At 40.0% G+C, this 15,061-nt stretch overlaps 1 protein-coding gene across 2 annotated transcripts in view; it reads left to right on the top strand.

Annotated features, from left to right (window-relative positions):
- Positions 1-2,028: 2,028 nt before the first annotated feature.
- GPBP1 (GC-rich promoter binding protein 1) overlaps positions 2,029-15,061 on the top strand; it is a 111,029-nt gene continuing 97,996 nt past the window's right edge. Inside the window, exons 1-2 of one of the 2 annotated variants that reach the window (XM_027863453.1) lie at positions 2,029-2,214; positions 3,400-4,331. The gene's annotated coding sequence lies outside the window, so the exon portion shown is untranslated. The remainder of the gene's footprint in view (positions 2,215-3,399; positions 4,332-15,061) is intronic. The other variant, XM_027863452.1, reaches the window with a different exon arrangement.

Below are 15,061 nucleotides of genomic sequence, written 5' to 3'. Positions count from 1 at the left end.
ATTTTTACCTATACTTTGGTAGGCAGAGAAAACAACATTTTTAACTTTTAAAATTATATCTTGAATGAAAATTATTTTTCTACTCTGTTATATGACAAGTTTCCTTTCCTTTTTGAGACTGAGGAACCTCTTTTAATGTTTAAAAAAAAAAAAAACCTATGCAGATGCCTATGCGATATTAGTTGTACTTAGCATCTCCTGGTTGAGAAAATGCATGATTCCCAAAGATGACTATGATTTCATAAACACTTTTAAATGAATTTGTATTTTATTAATTACAACATCTAAATGCCTTTGAGAAATAGTAATGCATATGTGCCAAACATATTAGTTATTCTTATATATTGTCTATTTAATGGGGGCAAAATATCTCTAAAAATTTCAATCCTCAATGCACAACATAGATTCCCAGCTCCCTTGCTCACAGAGCAGGAACTATATTGCAGGGAGTACAGTGCCTTGCGCACGTGCAGCCCCCCCCTTTCCGTGTCTCTTTCTCATGTGACACTTTATTATGTATATATTTGTTGAATTGAATTGGAAAGTGCAAATTCCAACTCTGCCACATCAGCTGTCTGTCTGCCTTTATGCAAACCACTTAGCTAGCCCGGAAAACTTGGTTGTTACTTCCCCCAGCAGCCGTGGAATTCTCGAGAGAGGTCAGGCTCTCTAACAACAACAACAACAAAACACGGGGGAGTTTTAATTATTTTGTATTTTTCTTACTCAGACATCCTTCGAGGAAGCCAAGGAGAAATACCTCTAACCACAAACCCGCCAGAGCCTTTGTGTATTAAATACTTACATCATCAAACACAACACTGCAGACGCCTCCGGGTGTCCCGCCGAGGCGTGGGGACCCTCGGGGTAAAGGCGGCACCCACTCGGGGTCCCCCCTTCTGCTGCGGGCTGTGGGGTTATGGGAGCTCTGAGACACTTGATGAGAAGGTGCGGGGGAGACGCCGAACCGCCCAGTCCGTATGAAACGGCTCCTGGGGCTAGCATACATGTCCCATTTGCTGTGCCGGGGGGCACAAACCACGACATTACCACCGTAAGTGCAAGAACTCTTTTTAATCATACCAGAATCTGGTCTCGTCTCCCAGGACTTTTCATTTAACCTTCCGCTGATCTCTTATTGATTATCATCATCATCATCACCACTATTACTAGTATTACAATTACTACTGCTACTACCACTGTTATAATTATTTAAACACAACAGTGCCAAAAATTTGCATGTTGCCGCTTTACTACGTGCTTTTTTTTCTTTTGCTCAAGCACCCCTGGAGCTCCAGCGAGATGCTCCCCTTTCCTGCCCACAGTTGTGTGTACATACAACCATGTGATCTCTCATTTCCCCAAAGCGCTGCAAAATTACAAGAGTAGGACACGCATGCACGGCAGCTGCTAGCTGGATGATACACCGCGGCCGCCGCGCGTCTGCAAACCGACGACTGTTTTCTCTCTGCTCAGGGTTCGTTTTTCCCATCTCTCCTTCTCCGCCCCTTTATTCCCCCCTCCCCCTTCTCTCCCCAGTCTTCTGGGCTGGTGCGGGAGGAGGGGAGCGGAGTGAGTGGAGGGAGGAGGGGCTCCTTGGGGAGCGGCGGGGAATTCCCCCTTCCACCGAATGTTCCCGATTGTTCACCATCATCACGTCAGCAGCAGGGGGTAATCCCCGGCTCCAGCTGCTTATGACGTCACGGCGCGCAGCCACCGCCCCCCGCGCGCCCCTGCCTCGGGGTCCGCCTTCGAAGCCCCGCCCCCACCCGCCCCGCCTTCTTTCCACTTCCTCCAGTTACCCGCTGAGGAGGGAGGAGCCTCTCGGAGGCTTTGGCGTCGACGGTTGCTTAGGCCCGAACGTTCTCTTTCGAATCGGCTCTTTCCCGCTGCTCCGCCCACTTCGTTCCCTCCTACGGCTCCTTCCACACCCTTTTTCCCACCTCCTCTTTCCTTCCTCGCCCCGCCCCCCCCTCTTTTTCCTCCTCCGCCTTCGCAACCACACTCGTTTCCTCCCTACATCGCCACCTTCCGCGATCTCGCGCGACTTGGCGCAGAACATTGCGGATCGGGCCGGCGCCATTTTGGGACTGAGTCTGGCTGTGGGGGGAGGGAAAAGCGGCAAAAGGGGATTATTCAAAGTACCGAAAACCTCCTCCGGGGACCGAGCGCAGCGACACCCCCGGGCCAGGGGCACCTCCGGTGGGGCGGAAGGTAACGGCCTCCTTCCCGCTCCGCGCCGGGTCCCCTGGGGAGGGGGGTGCCCGTCGGGGCTGGGGTTGCGTTGGGGGGGGGTCGGGAGCGGAGCTGGCGGCGGCGGGGGGGAGGTGCGAGGTTGTCTGAGGAGGGAGGGGGAGGAGGGGAGCCCGAGGGGGCGGGGGCGGCCGAGGCCCCTGGTGGGACCGGCTCCTCGTCCCGTTGGGGTGGCTGTGGCGGCTGCTCCGCCGTCGCCGCCGTCGCCGCCGCCGCTGCCCGGGGGGCTGGGCCGGGTTTGGGCCGGAGGGGGGCTGGGTCGGACGCCCTCCTCGCTCGGGCTCCCTCCTCCCCGTGCCCCTGACTACCCCCGGGCCCGCGGCGGCCGTGGCCTGGGTCCCTGTCCTCCTTCTCGGCCCGTGTCTCCCCCTTCTCGGACCCGGGCCGGGCCCGGCTCACCTCGTCCCGCGGCGGGGGAGACGGGCTGCCCTTCCCGGGAGGGAGGCAAAGCCCGGCCTGGAGGCTGGAGAGGAGGACTTCCCTTCCCCCCGCGCGGGTGGAAGTCTTGGGAGCTAATCCCGAGGAAGGAGAACCCGCACCTTCAGCTCGGGAGGGGGAAGTTTCTTTTTCTCCCCGCCCCCCTCATTTAAGCCCCATCTCCCCTTTTCTACACTCAGTCTGATCCAAGAATTAGCCCCCCGCCCCCTTTTTAAACGTTCCCACAGAAGCTTGGTGGATTCGTCCCTCCTCTCGTGTGACCGACTGGAGTAACAACAACTAGAGTTAACCCCGCGGCGTCAACACCTGTGTCTGCCTGGGGCTGTCCCTAGCTGTTGTGATGGGACGACAGCATTTTTAAAATAAGAACCGATGGACTTTTAGAGACACCTCAGTTTTTACGTGAAACGAGTAGAGTTGGGATGTGTGATGAAATGGTCATCTACAGTTCCTTCCTCTTATTACTCATCCTCTGCCCCTTTAGAGTTAAGAGTTTTTATTAGTAAATACGGTACCCTCCACCAGTCCTTTCTGTACTGTGCAGTCGCTTCTTTGTGTGCTGATTTGTTTTTGGTCTGCAGTTTTTTGGTCTCTAGTTTCTTTTCAGCCCACTAGTCGTCCTTTGCTAGCTTGTATAGAGTTGTTTTTGAAACTTTCACAGGTGATTTAAAGCAGTAAGATATGAAAACTTTTTTTTCCCCCCTCTAGGTTATTTGTGTTAAAAAAGCCCTGGATATTTGGAGTGGCCATTATTTGGAATTACGATGACTGGATTTTTTTGACCCTGAAGTTTATTAAGATTGGCAAGAACAACTTGGAAGTGAAGTGACAACAGTGAACAATTTCACTGCTCCACCACAGGAATACAGGCACTTCTTCAGTATTTTGGTTCAGAACAGATTGTTTTAAGGGTTAAAGTGTTTCAGCTGGCAGAATTTTGCTGATTTTTTTTTTTAAAGTTAATGTTCTTAAGCAGAGCTGTAAGATATGTTTGATCTGTGTCCTGAATAGTTTAAACAGTTTCAAAATACTGTTTAAACATTGCTGAAGTTTCATGGCAGATATTTTTACCTTTATTATAAATTTTAGGTATTTTGAAGTCCACCCTTCTCACTTTGCCATGAATCCTCTTTTCTAAATGAAGAGATAGTAGAATCCAGAGGTTTTTTCTTTCTTTTATTTAAGTGTAAATATATTTTCTAAAATGTTGCCCTTAACCAGCAATAAGGTGGTATTGAGATAGCTGTTGTCTCTCTGTATATGCTGATGCTTAGGAATGCTCTTCACTTCAGATGTGAAATTTGCTTTTTGTTTTTTGCTTTTTGGGTTATAAAACTGATATTTCATCTGGAGTGGATGCTTATGACAGTGACATGTACACCAGATAATAAAGAAGAAAGGTTTCAGAAGATTTTGCAATCTTAAATCCAAGACTAATTCTGGAAATAGCCATATGAATAATTTAAAACAAAAGGATGGGTAGCTGACTTGAAGTAGCTCTATGTCAAATAGCCACAGGTCAGGTACCTTCAAGGAACTTGGATATTATTTCAGAGGATACAAAATAAAAAAACAAACTGGAAAGAGTGAAGATTCCAGAGAGAAAACTGACACCTTCCTGTGCAGTCCTGTTGGATTTTGTAAGTATCATGTGGTGTGTAAATTAACATTCCTTTGAGTAAACTGTGATACTAAATTTTATCTTGTATTGTTAGAAGACTTTCAGCTTCTTGAATTTTTTCTTGTCTTTTTTTTCTAATACTGTTCTCTACACTAATAACAAAACCACTGTTTTCCCACCCCCGCCTCTGACACCTTCAAAAATTGAAGAAATTTCTCTTATAGGAGACACAGATTTATTGAAGGAAACTTTTGAATTGTAAACGTTTTGGAATTCAATCTATGTGGATGGTGTTTATCTTTTGCTTTCACACAGTGTTTTCCATCAGTTCACTTGTGAAACTTTTAATATCTAGTTTATTCTAAAATGTGGAAACTTGGGTATATATCTTACAGTTCAAATTTAGTTATGTGTCAAAACATAAGTCTCAGTGTCTTGATCTTTTACTTATTAACATGAAGGTTAATTTTTAACAAGGTTTAGCTTAATCTAATAACTTAAACATAACTTTTTTGCTTAGTTAAATATATGAAAAAATTCGTTTTTTATATATATGTGTTAGAGGGATATTTCATATAGATTTCTCTGCATGTTTAGCTTCAAAACAAATATTACTTTAGAGAGAAACCAAGGACCAATCTCTTTGAAAAACTTATATTAACTTTTAGAAGAGATGTTAGTGTATATGCAGTATATTATTTTCCCCTAAATGGTTTATGTTGACTTAACCTTTTGAACAATATTCCCCTTCCCTACTTTTTAAGTTGAAGTTTAGTTGTAAAAAGTTTAGTTTTAAAAAGACCGAGCCCTTTGTCAGTAGTTGAAGAAAATCCAGCAATACTTAAATTTTTTGTGATTGAATAGTGTGAATGAATGTGCCACACGCTAAATTAGCATTTACCCTTCAGAGAATTAGTTGAATGATACCACCAGCCTAGAGGCTTGACATTTCTTGGAGCTTTAAAGAATTGTAATGCACAATTTTTTGTAATGATTTACAATTTTCTTGCTAAGTCCACATTTTAATGGGTAGATTCTCATGTCACTTAATTTTAATTTAGGTTTATTTCATTTAATTTCTTTCCTTCAAAAGGTAATTAGTTTTGAATACCATGAATTACTACTACAGAATGTTAATTATGACAAGGAAGATACCTATTCAGATACTCTCCAAATATTTGTCCTTTCCTTTTTTTATTTTTGTTTTTTCCCCCAACTAGATACCTCTTTTTTTTCAGGAAAATAGTTAGAATTCAGGAGAATTTGTGTTTTAGCTACTCAGAAGTTAAAAAAGGATTATTTTTTCCAATTTCTTGCATTCAGACTAGAAACCTTAATTTTCTCAGATCTTTTTCAAAAAGTTTTATTGATACCTTTTTGGTTTTTTCATCAGTCACTTTTAGATATAACCTTTCTCCTTCACCCCACCATTGAGCCTTTCCTTGTAATATAGAAAAATCGCTTAAGCAAAACCAGCCTCCCTAGGACATGAGTCTATCTGTGTATGCAACAGTCTACACTCAGCAGTCTATGCATTAGAAACTTGAATTTTCTTTCTTTCTCCTCTGCCAGCGTAGACTTAGGTAATGTATGAGAAATAATGTTCATCTTTAGCGTGTTTGATCTCCAATTCTTTACTTACTTATTTATTTATTTTGGTGGTCAGAGTCAGACAGCTGGTGAGGGTTGTGTTGAGGTTGGATTTGAACTCAGGTCCTCCTGACTCCAAGGCTGGTGCTCTATCCACTGCACCACCTAGCTGCCCCATCCAATTCTTATTAGATGGAGAGTGCTCTTTCCTTTTCAAGCCTACAAATACCTGTTATTGTGAAGCAATAAGAATTAGATTTTTATTTTGATATTACCTATTGGATACTGTCATTTAGTTAGTACACGTGCTTATTTCCTAGTCTTTATCATTAAATTTATGTCCATTCCAAATGATAATCTAAATGATTTTAGGAAGGAAATTCGATTTCTTCTGAAGAAGTGATTTTTTTGGGGGGGGTAGTTATTTCTGCTGCTTCCGTTGTTCTTTGGTTGCCTCCAGGCAAAGGCTGATGGCCAACAAGTGTTGGGGGATGGTATAGGGATTGTTCTCAGTCTGTTATAGGTTGGATTACATGGCTTTTGAGGTTTTTACTGAAATTTTGTGATGTTCTAATGGAATAGCCTCTTGGGAAGAGGAAAGCAATTCTGAAAGACTGGGCTGGTGAAGTGAATGGGGGTAGAGAGGTGGGGGAGGAGTATTTAGAAGGGAAGGAGTAGTCAGCTTGCTGGAAAGGTTCTGGAAGATCAAGGAAGAATGAGGACTAATCACAGGGCATTGGTTTTAGCAATTAAGAAGTCAGTGGTGTCCTTTGAGTTTAGGTAGAGTGGTGAAGAGCGACAGCCAGATTACCAAGAATGAGGAAATGGAGGTTGCTAAGGTAAATTTAGCTTTGTAAGAGTTTAGAAATAAAAGAGAGAACAAAGATGATGAAAGTTTAGATGGCAAAATGAATGCAAGTTTTCTTTCTTTTCTTTTTTAAGGTTCATTCAGAAGAGGTGTGAATGTTTGCAGATAGCCTGGGAAGGAACTAACAGAAAAGCAGAAATTGACTGGGTTAACCTTGTCAAAAGGGCCACTTTACTGTGGATACTGGATTTGAGGGGAACTGGTTGGAAAATTTCTATCTGATATTTAGAAGAATTTAAAACTGTTCCAGTGTTCCTTGTTTCACCCCTCTACCCTCTTCCAGGTGGAAGGCCTCAAAGATCTTTGTCCTGTGCAAATTTTTTTTTTAATTAATGCCTTGAATGAAGGGATTGGTAATATACCTGTTAAATTTGTTGATTAGACAAAGTGGAGAGATACAGCTAATAATTCGGATGAGAGAATTCAAAAAGATTTCATCTGATTAGAATAATGGGATGAATCTAGTGAGGTGAAATTTAGAGTGATTCTAAATGTAGAATGGACTGCCTAAGGAGATAGTGAATGTTCCTCCTCTCAGTGGAGATCTTCAGCGGCTGGCTGGATTACTTGTGTTGGAAATAGTTCCAGCAGATTCCCCTACAGGTATGGGTTGGACTAGATGGCCTCTAAGTCCTTTAGGGTATTTGATTCTTTTCTTTATTTAGTAGTGGATGGTGGTTAGGATTATTTTTGAGGTCAAAATTTGTACCTTTTTTTTCCCTCTCTGGATGAAAATTTATGATGAAATTTCTGCCATTGTGCCTTGGATCTGGGTCACAGAGAGTATAGTGACTGGGCTCAGTTGAGCCATTCTGTGTTAGAGGAAGACTTGAACCTAGGTTTCCAGATTCCTAGGTCATCTCTCAGTTCACTGACTTTCCTGGAACATTAATCCTTGAAGATTTTAGAATTTGAGCCAAATCCCTCCACTTAAATTTATCATGATTAGGTATTTAAAAAAATTTTTTTTGTGTGTACAATCAGCATTTTATTTGGTTCAGGATTAGAAACCTGAGGTTCCATAAACACTCCAAGCAAATTGCTGGTGGCCCAGAAATACATTCGCCTTCTGATACATCTGTTCTTTTTTTCTCCACATTTCTTATTCTCTTCTTTTTCTTTACCTAGAAGCTTAATGGCACTTCTTATGAGAATTATTTATTAAATGGGCTGTTGACCCCTTTATTTACTCTGTGAATCATAGATCACTGATCTAGAGCTGAAAGGTGTCTTAGAGGTCAGAGTAATTCTTTGCCCTCATTTTTGTTGTCCAGTCACTTCAATTATACCTGACTTTTCAGGACTCCATTTGGGGTTTTCTTGGCAAAGCTGCTGGAGTGGTTTGCCATTTCCTTGTCTAGCTCATTTTATAGATGAGGAAACTGAGGCAAACATCATTAAGTGGCTTGCCCAGGGTCACACACTAGTAAGTGTCTGAGGCTGGAGTTTGAACTCGGGTCTTCCTAACTTGCTTGGCTCTCTATCCACTGTGCCACCTAGTTGCTCTCATAGATTAAATAGAAGTGAAGTGACTTGCCCAAAGTCACACAGGCAGGTAAGCAGCAGAGCCAGGATTAAAACTCAGATCTTGTGATTACAGATTCAGTGTTCTTTTCATTGCAGTTACTGCCATCACCAAAGGAAGAAAGAAAAAGGGAAAACTTCATCCCTCCTATTTCTGTTTGTTTGCAGCTGTTTTTTGTGGGGAGGAGCTCAAACCAAAGATGAAAATGAAGGGGTTGTTGGAGGCTGTTTATCCATTTTTACTTTTCACAGATGGAGGGTTGAATATGTGATTATTAGATTTGTGTTATCTTTTTCCCCAGGAGAACTGAAGTAAAGTTTGGAAGTTTTTTATTTATAAGGTGTACCATAAAATTGGAGGTGATAGTACAGGATAGAAGAATTAAGGAGGTACACAGAAAGAAGAAAAGTATTTGAGAATATGCAACTGAATAGAAAAAGCAGGTGGAAAAAAAGGCAGTGGAGTTATATATTCATTATTATCCCATATGGTTGATGCCTTTGACCACAACTAGTTTTTCTGTCTCAATTCAATTACACAAACATTAAGACTTCTTGTATACAAGGCACTATGCTAGGTACTGGGGATACAGAGATGGGAAAAAAAATGACACAGTCCCTATCCTTAAAGAGGCTTACATTCTCCTGGAGAGAGAGAGAGGGAAGAGAAGAAGAAAATGACACGCACACAGATAAGTATAATAATATGACATAGGAGAAGGGTGAGATCCAAACCAAGTGTGATAGAAAATTGTGAGAATAGGGAGATTTTTTAGTTGGGGGGGGGATCAGCAGGCTAGATTTGGAATCATAGGACCTTGGTTTAATACTGGTCCTCCTTTAAATGTTTTGGACTAGACAGAGCTTTAAGGTCTCTTCTAGATCTGTCCTACATACAGATCCTTTGTATGATCTCTTGGTAAATGTTTTCTTTTTTATTTAACTGCTTAATGCTATGCCCTGAAGGTGGAACATCATATAGTGGAAAGAGCGATGACCTGGGTTTCACAAGATTTGTGTTCTGTTCCAGGCTTTGTCACAATTTAGCTTTATGATGTGAGGTGTGTTAATTAACCCCTTTTAGTCTTAGGGTTGACCTAAAGCAGTTCTTAATTTTTTTCTTTTAATGTCACATACCTCTGGCATTCTAGTGAAGTTTTGGACCCCTTCTCATAATGTTTGCTTTTTTTTTTTTTCTTTAAGCCATAGGCTTATGGAAGGGAACGAAAGGCGAGTGAAAATAAAAATGTAATTTTTTTCCCATCCAAGTTCACAGAACCCATGAAATCTATCATAACTGTTAATTTATGTACCCCAGGTTAAGAACTCCAAGTGTAAAGAAGGATCTCTGTGGTCACTTATAGCTTTAAATTTCCTTCCAATCCAGGTCTAGGTTTTTCTAGACTATTGCAGTAATAAATGCCTAATAAGGTATTAATTAAAACCCTGTGTATGCTATGTAGGACGGGCAGATTAAACCTACCTTTTTGTTTACTCTAAAACCATGCTTCTCTGGTAGTCTGATTTTTTTTTTTCTTGCTAGGGAAGGTAATTCTGCTTTCCCATCAATATGTCACTAAGCTTTTGATCTTTGCCTTTTTTAACACAATTTGTTAATCACTGTTCATATATAGAATATTCACTCTAGATTCTTAGTCCCAAATCATCTTTCTCTTCTTAACAGCTTGGTTACTTCTGGTTTCTCTCCTTTATAGTTTTCTGAATTTGTCTTCTAATCAGATTTTTCTTTGTTCAGGTTTCTCTGTTCATTTAAAAAGACTTTAGAAACATAATCTTAGCAAAAGTATAACTTTTTCCCAATCCCTGTTCAAATAATACTTTACCCTAGAGTGCATTTCCTTTGTAAAGCTCAATTAGAACATACTAGTCCAAGCAGGTTTTTCATTCTGTCTCCCTAGGAGCTACACTGATAGCAAATGAGTGAATTTTGTATTCTCTTTGGGGCTGTGCCACCCGCACCCCCAACCCCAATGTTCACAAGTGCAGTGTTATAGAAATGTACTCTTTTAATGAATGACTATTTACGCAGTGGATTAATTTATGTTCATGACCTTCTGTGAAGTGTTTGATAAGAGAAAATAAGACTATTAAAAATCTCCATAAAGAAATGTGTTCTTTGCTATAAATTTGGAAAGGACTGTTTCTAATTTGTCTTGCAGCAAAATTGTATTATTTTTTAACTATGACTTGCCCCTCTTGATATCATCGAATCATTGTAACTTCATTATTGTGTACCATTCATATGATTTGGTCTTATATTCAACAATTTTTTACCTTTGTGAGCACCTCATTGACTGTGGCAACTCTCCTTTATGGAGAAGATGCTTTGACCTTTGTAGAAGAATATATCCTGAAGGTTTATTAATGCAAAATAAATTACCTGTTAGGCAGTAAATGCTACTTAAATTGAGTTTTCTTGGAGTGTCATATTGCCAATATTTCTTGAGTTCTTCATAATTGACTCAGTAGTAGTCAGACTACAACATGGTAAACTATCTAGAAATGGCTGCAAAGGAAGGAGGAAAGGAAAGGGAAACCATATTTATTAATCACCTACTATGTATCAGGCATAGTGCTAAGCATTTTACAAAGCTTATCTCATTTGATGCTTTTAACAGCTCTTATTTAGTAGGTGTTCTTAAAACTACTGTTTTACATTTGAGAATACTGAGGCAGACAGAGGTTAGGTGAATTTCCCAGGCTTACATGGCTAGTAAGTGTCTGAGGCCTGATTTGAATTCACATCTTCCTGACTCCAGGCCCAGTGCTCTATCCACACTGTAACATAAGCTTGGTTTCTTTTTTGTCAAGGTACAGAGGATAAAAAGAGAGCTCTAATTAGGATTAGAGGCTTTTGTGCTTCATGAAAACTAAAAGGGTCAGGGCATATTTCTCATTTACTAGTAGAAAGGAAGAAAAGAATTGACAAGACCAAGTAGTGTAGCTCAACTTTGGTGGGTGAATCCTCTGTTTTTACACATATAAAACAGCATTTTAAAAGTTCTGTGGCTATTAAAATTTGCCCGCTGAAATTTTATCCACAGAACTACTAATCAGAAAACGCTTTGATCTTCTGTCCAAGGCACTTAAGAGTTTTATTGTTGCAATTTGTATATTCCTGTGCTACCTGTCTTAAGTTTTAAAAATTGAAGCATTTTTGACTTTTTTTCTTTCTGTTTTCCTAAAACTTTTAAATGGAAAATGAAGTGTGAGGGGAAACACTGTTTTCCATGATAATCTGAAGCAGGAAATGGTACAAAGCATCACCTTGACTTTAAAGTTCTTTGCGAACATCTCTTATCCTTGTAGTATTCATATGAAAGGTGATATCTATAGTTTTTTTTTTTTCATTTGCAAGATATGGCATAAAAGGATTAAGTAATTTACTTACATATATATATCCTATAGACATCAATGGTACTAAATCTAGGACACATGTTAAGTGATTTCTCTGAAACAGTATACTATTTTAATCCCTGAAAATGTGGTTTAGGGTACAGATTAGGAAAAAACCAGTAGCCCTTAAATCTATATTCCTAAAAATCATAGTTTGAGACCTAAGACCTGGAAATCACTTTAGAGGTCATCTAGTCCATCCCCTTCATTTTGAAGATTGTCATCCCCTCTCAGTTTCATTTTGAGGATGAGGGGATTGTGGGAGACACAAAAGAAGGCTGGGGTGAAAAAGAGGTGACTGTTAGTTTTTCTTTGGTATGCTTCATTGGTTTAAAAAATTTTAGTGACTGACAGAGAAACCTGAGGTAAGTGGTATTAGTCTTTTTCTTCTGCCTTTCATTTAATTTGAATGTCAGTAAATCATTTCCTATTCAGATTTGTGGTCTAGCAGAAGAAGTACTGGATTTGGAGTAAGAGGATCTGGGTTGGAATTACTTGGCTTTGTTACTACCTGTGTTATTGGGCAAATCACTTCTTTTTGGTCTTCTAAAATTCCCTCATTTTACAGGGGAGGAAGCAAGACCAAAAAGAAGTGACTTGCCCATAATCACAGCAACACTGAGAGGAATTTATTACAAATGTTCTCCCCATTTGAGAAATGAGGAAAATGAGATCCAAAAGGATGACTTTACCTAAGATTCCATAGCTAGTAAGTAGAAGCCCTAAAATTTGTAAGACTTTTAAAATGATCTTTCCATCATACCAGGATGTCCCTTTTGTGTTCATTTTGCAAATAGTAGGTGACTATTTTTTAGTCTCAGGATTCCTTAAAGACCTTGAAAATTATGTTTTCCTGTGTTTACTGAACTAGAGGTAAAAATTCCAGCATAATCACAGAGTTCTCTACCCAGAACAAATAAATATTTCTCTGCCTCTTCTAGGCTCCTGGGTCATCTTTTGTTTTGTTTTTTGGTGAAGGGCTTACAGGTGGGTTTTTCTAGGTAGTCTTATCTATACTGTAGAAATCCTATGTAACATGGTTAGCCTATAAAGGTGGATGGTAGTTTTCTCTTATAACCACCAGCCTTTTAAACGGGTTCTGCTGTAATTAGGCAATCTCAGATTATCCTTTTTTCAAGGCATAAATGTCAAATAGAAAAATCTGAATGTCCTGTTAAGAGAGGGTCTTGAAAATGTGTGACAAAAATTCTAGGGGTAAATCTCATCAAGTTAACAAGTGTCTTTCTATCAGCAAGCAGAAGGCCCTTTAAAAGTAGCCTAAACAATGTATGTCCAGGGAAGGAAGTACAACAACAAGAATGTACTTTGGAGATTGGATGAGGAGAGGGTTTTATGCCTAAAGAATGGATTTTTGGTGTTCAACTCTTTCTCCAAAAATGATTGTCACACATATTTCACTGTGACCTTGAGATAAAGTTGTTCGCTAAGAAGTGAAATAAAATAAAGGCATTTTTCTTGGACTATGCAAGGGATTGTAATTATTAAAACACCAAAAAGGTCTTGTTTTAAAAAAGCATGAAATTTGAGATCAATCTTAAGGTAGGGTCCTCTTGATTTAGGTTGAGGCAGCCCTTGGGAAATGAGTTGACTACCTGCTGCCCAAACCCTGTTAAGGGCCTCTTTATAGCTTTGGATAATTCTTATCCAGTGTTCTTCCTTCAATATCTTTTGTAAGCTTGGGCTTGTCACTTCACTCCTCTGGCCCTGTTTCTTCATTTGTAAAATGAGAAAGACTAGATAATTTCCAAGGTCACTTTCACCTCTAACTCTTGTGATTCACTGAAATTTTCTTTGAGTCAAAAGTGAATTCCTATCCCAGGGGCACAGGTTGGGTACATACGTTAGGAAAAGAAACTGCCAGACTACCAGAGAGATCCATGACACAAAAAAGGTTAAAAACCCCTTTCCATGTCTGACACTCCAAATCCCAAAACAAAGGAATCATGTGCAACTTGTTACTGAATATTCATGATTAGGATAAAGACCAGACTGGCAAGAGAAGAAAATTAGCCTGTGAGTCAAGGTTATTTTATGTTGATATAGGTGTTATTTTTATGTTGGATAGTTGTGGTTTTTTATATTGGATATGTGGCTTGAGGTTGTTGCTTTTGACAACTACCACACCTGTTTTCCATTTTTATTTCTCACCTCCCAGCATTGGGGCAAAGTGAAGAGCATTGAAGAGTTGCTCTGAAATTGCTTCAAGAGAAGGCTGAAATTTTTCTATTGGAAAACATCTTTAGTGTGATGTGATTCAGTGCAAAAATTAGTTTGGTGCGTAAAATGTTTTCTTAAGAGAATTTTTCGTCATAATGAGGCCCCTCCTATCTCTATCCTTTCTGAATGAAGATATGTAGGAAATTCAGATGACTTGCAAATCTATATGTCTAGCCCTAATATCTTTCCTGAATTCCAATCCTGCATCAGCCACCTGCTTACTTTACATCTTCACCTGAATGTGCATTGGCATCTGAAACTCACCATGTTCAAAAAGGAACATTCGCCTCTCCCCCCAGTACCCCCAGTGTGGCATTCCTCCAAACTTTGTTCACACCAGTATCCTTTTACTCTGATTCCTAATGTTGAAGATTTTTCATTCTACTTTACCCTTCATACTCAGTCACTTGCCAAATTTTAAGAACTCTTATCTCCAAACATCTTTTCCATTTATTCTGTTCTCTCTATTCTCATGGCTACCCCTGTAGTTGAGGCCTTAATCACGTAAAGTATTTGTTTTGATCACCCAAAATTTGTCTTCTCCCTCTCTCTTCTCCCCTACTGAGAACAAAAGAAAACCAAAACTCATTACAAACATGTTTAGTCAATCAAAACAAATTTCCACATTGGCTGTGTCAAAAAAATAACTTCATTTTGCATTCTGAGTCCTTTACCTAAGGTAAGTGGGTAGCATGTTTTGTCATCAGTTCTTTGGAATCGTGGTTGGTCATTAACACTGATAAAGCAGCACAATGCAATTCCATCACATTTATATGCAATAACTTGTTCATCTGTCCCCCAGTTTATGGACCTCTCTTGGATTTCCCTTTCTTTGCCTTCTCAGAGAACTATAAATATTTTGTGCACTCTTAGAGTTTATTTAGCTTAGAACTAATCCATCCCTTTCACTCCCTCTCCTCCCTTGTTTCCTCTCCTTTTCCTCTTATTTCCAGTGGAATGAAATGTGTTTCTTTTCCTAACCGTGTATATGTGTGTGCTCGCACGTGCGTTCTTTTCATGACCACTTCAGATAATAGTGAGGTTCAAGTGTTAGCCACCCTCCTCCATACCCTACTTGTTGTAAAGTCTACTTCCATGTGAGATAATTTTTC

Source organism: Vombatus ursinus, unplaced genomic scaffold (assembly GCF_900497805.2).
Source record: "Vombatus ursinus unplaced genomic scaffold, bare-nosed wombat genome assembly UNPS02014772.1, whole genome shotgun sequence".
Lineage (NCBI taxonomy): Eukaryota > Metazoa > Chordata > Mammalia > Diprotodontia > Vombatidae > Vombatus > Vombatus ursinus.
This window is presented reverse-complemented; position numbering and strand designations above follow the sequence as displayed.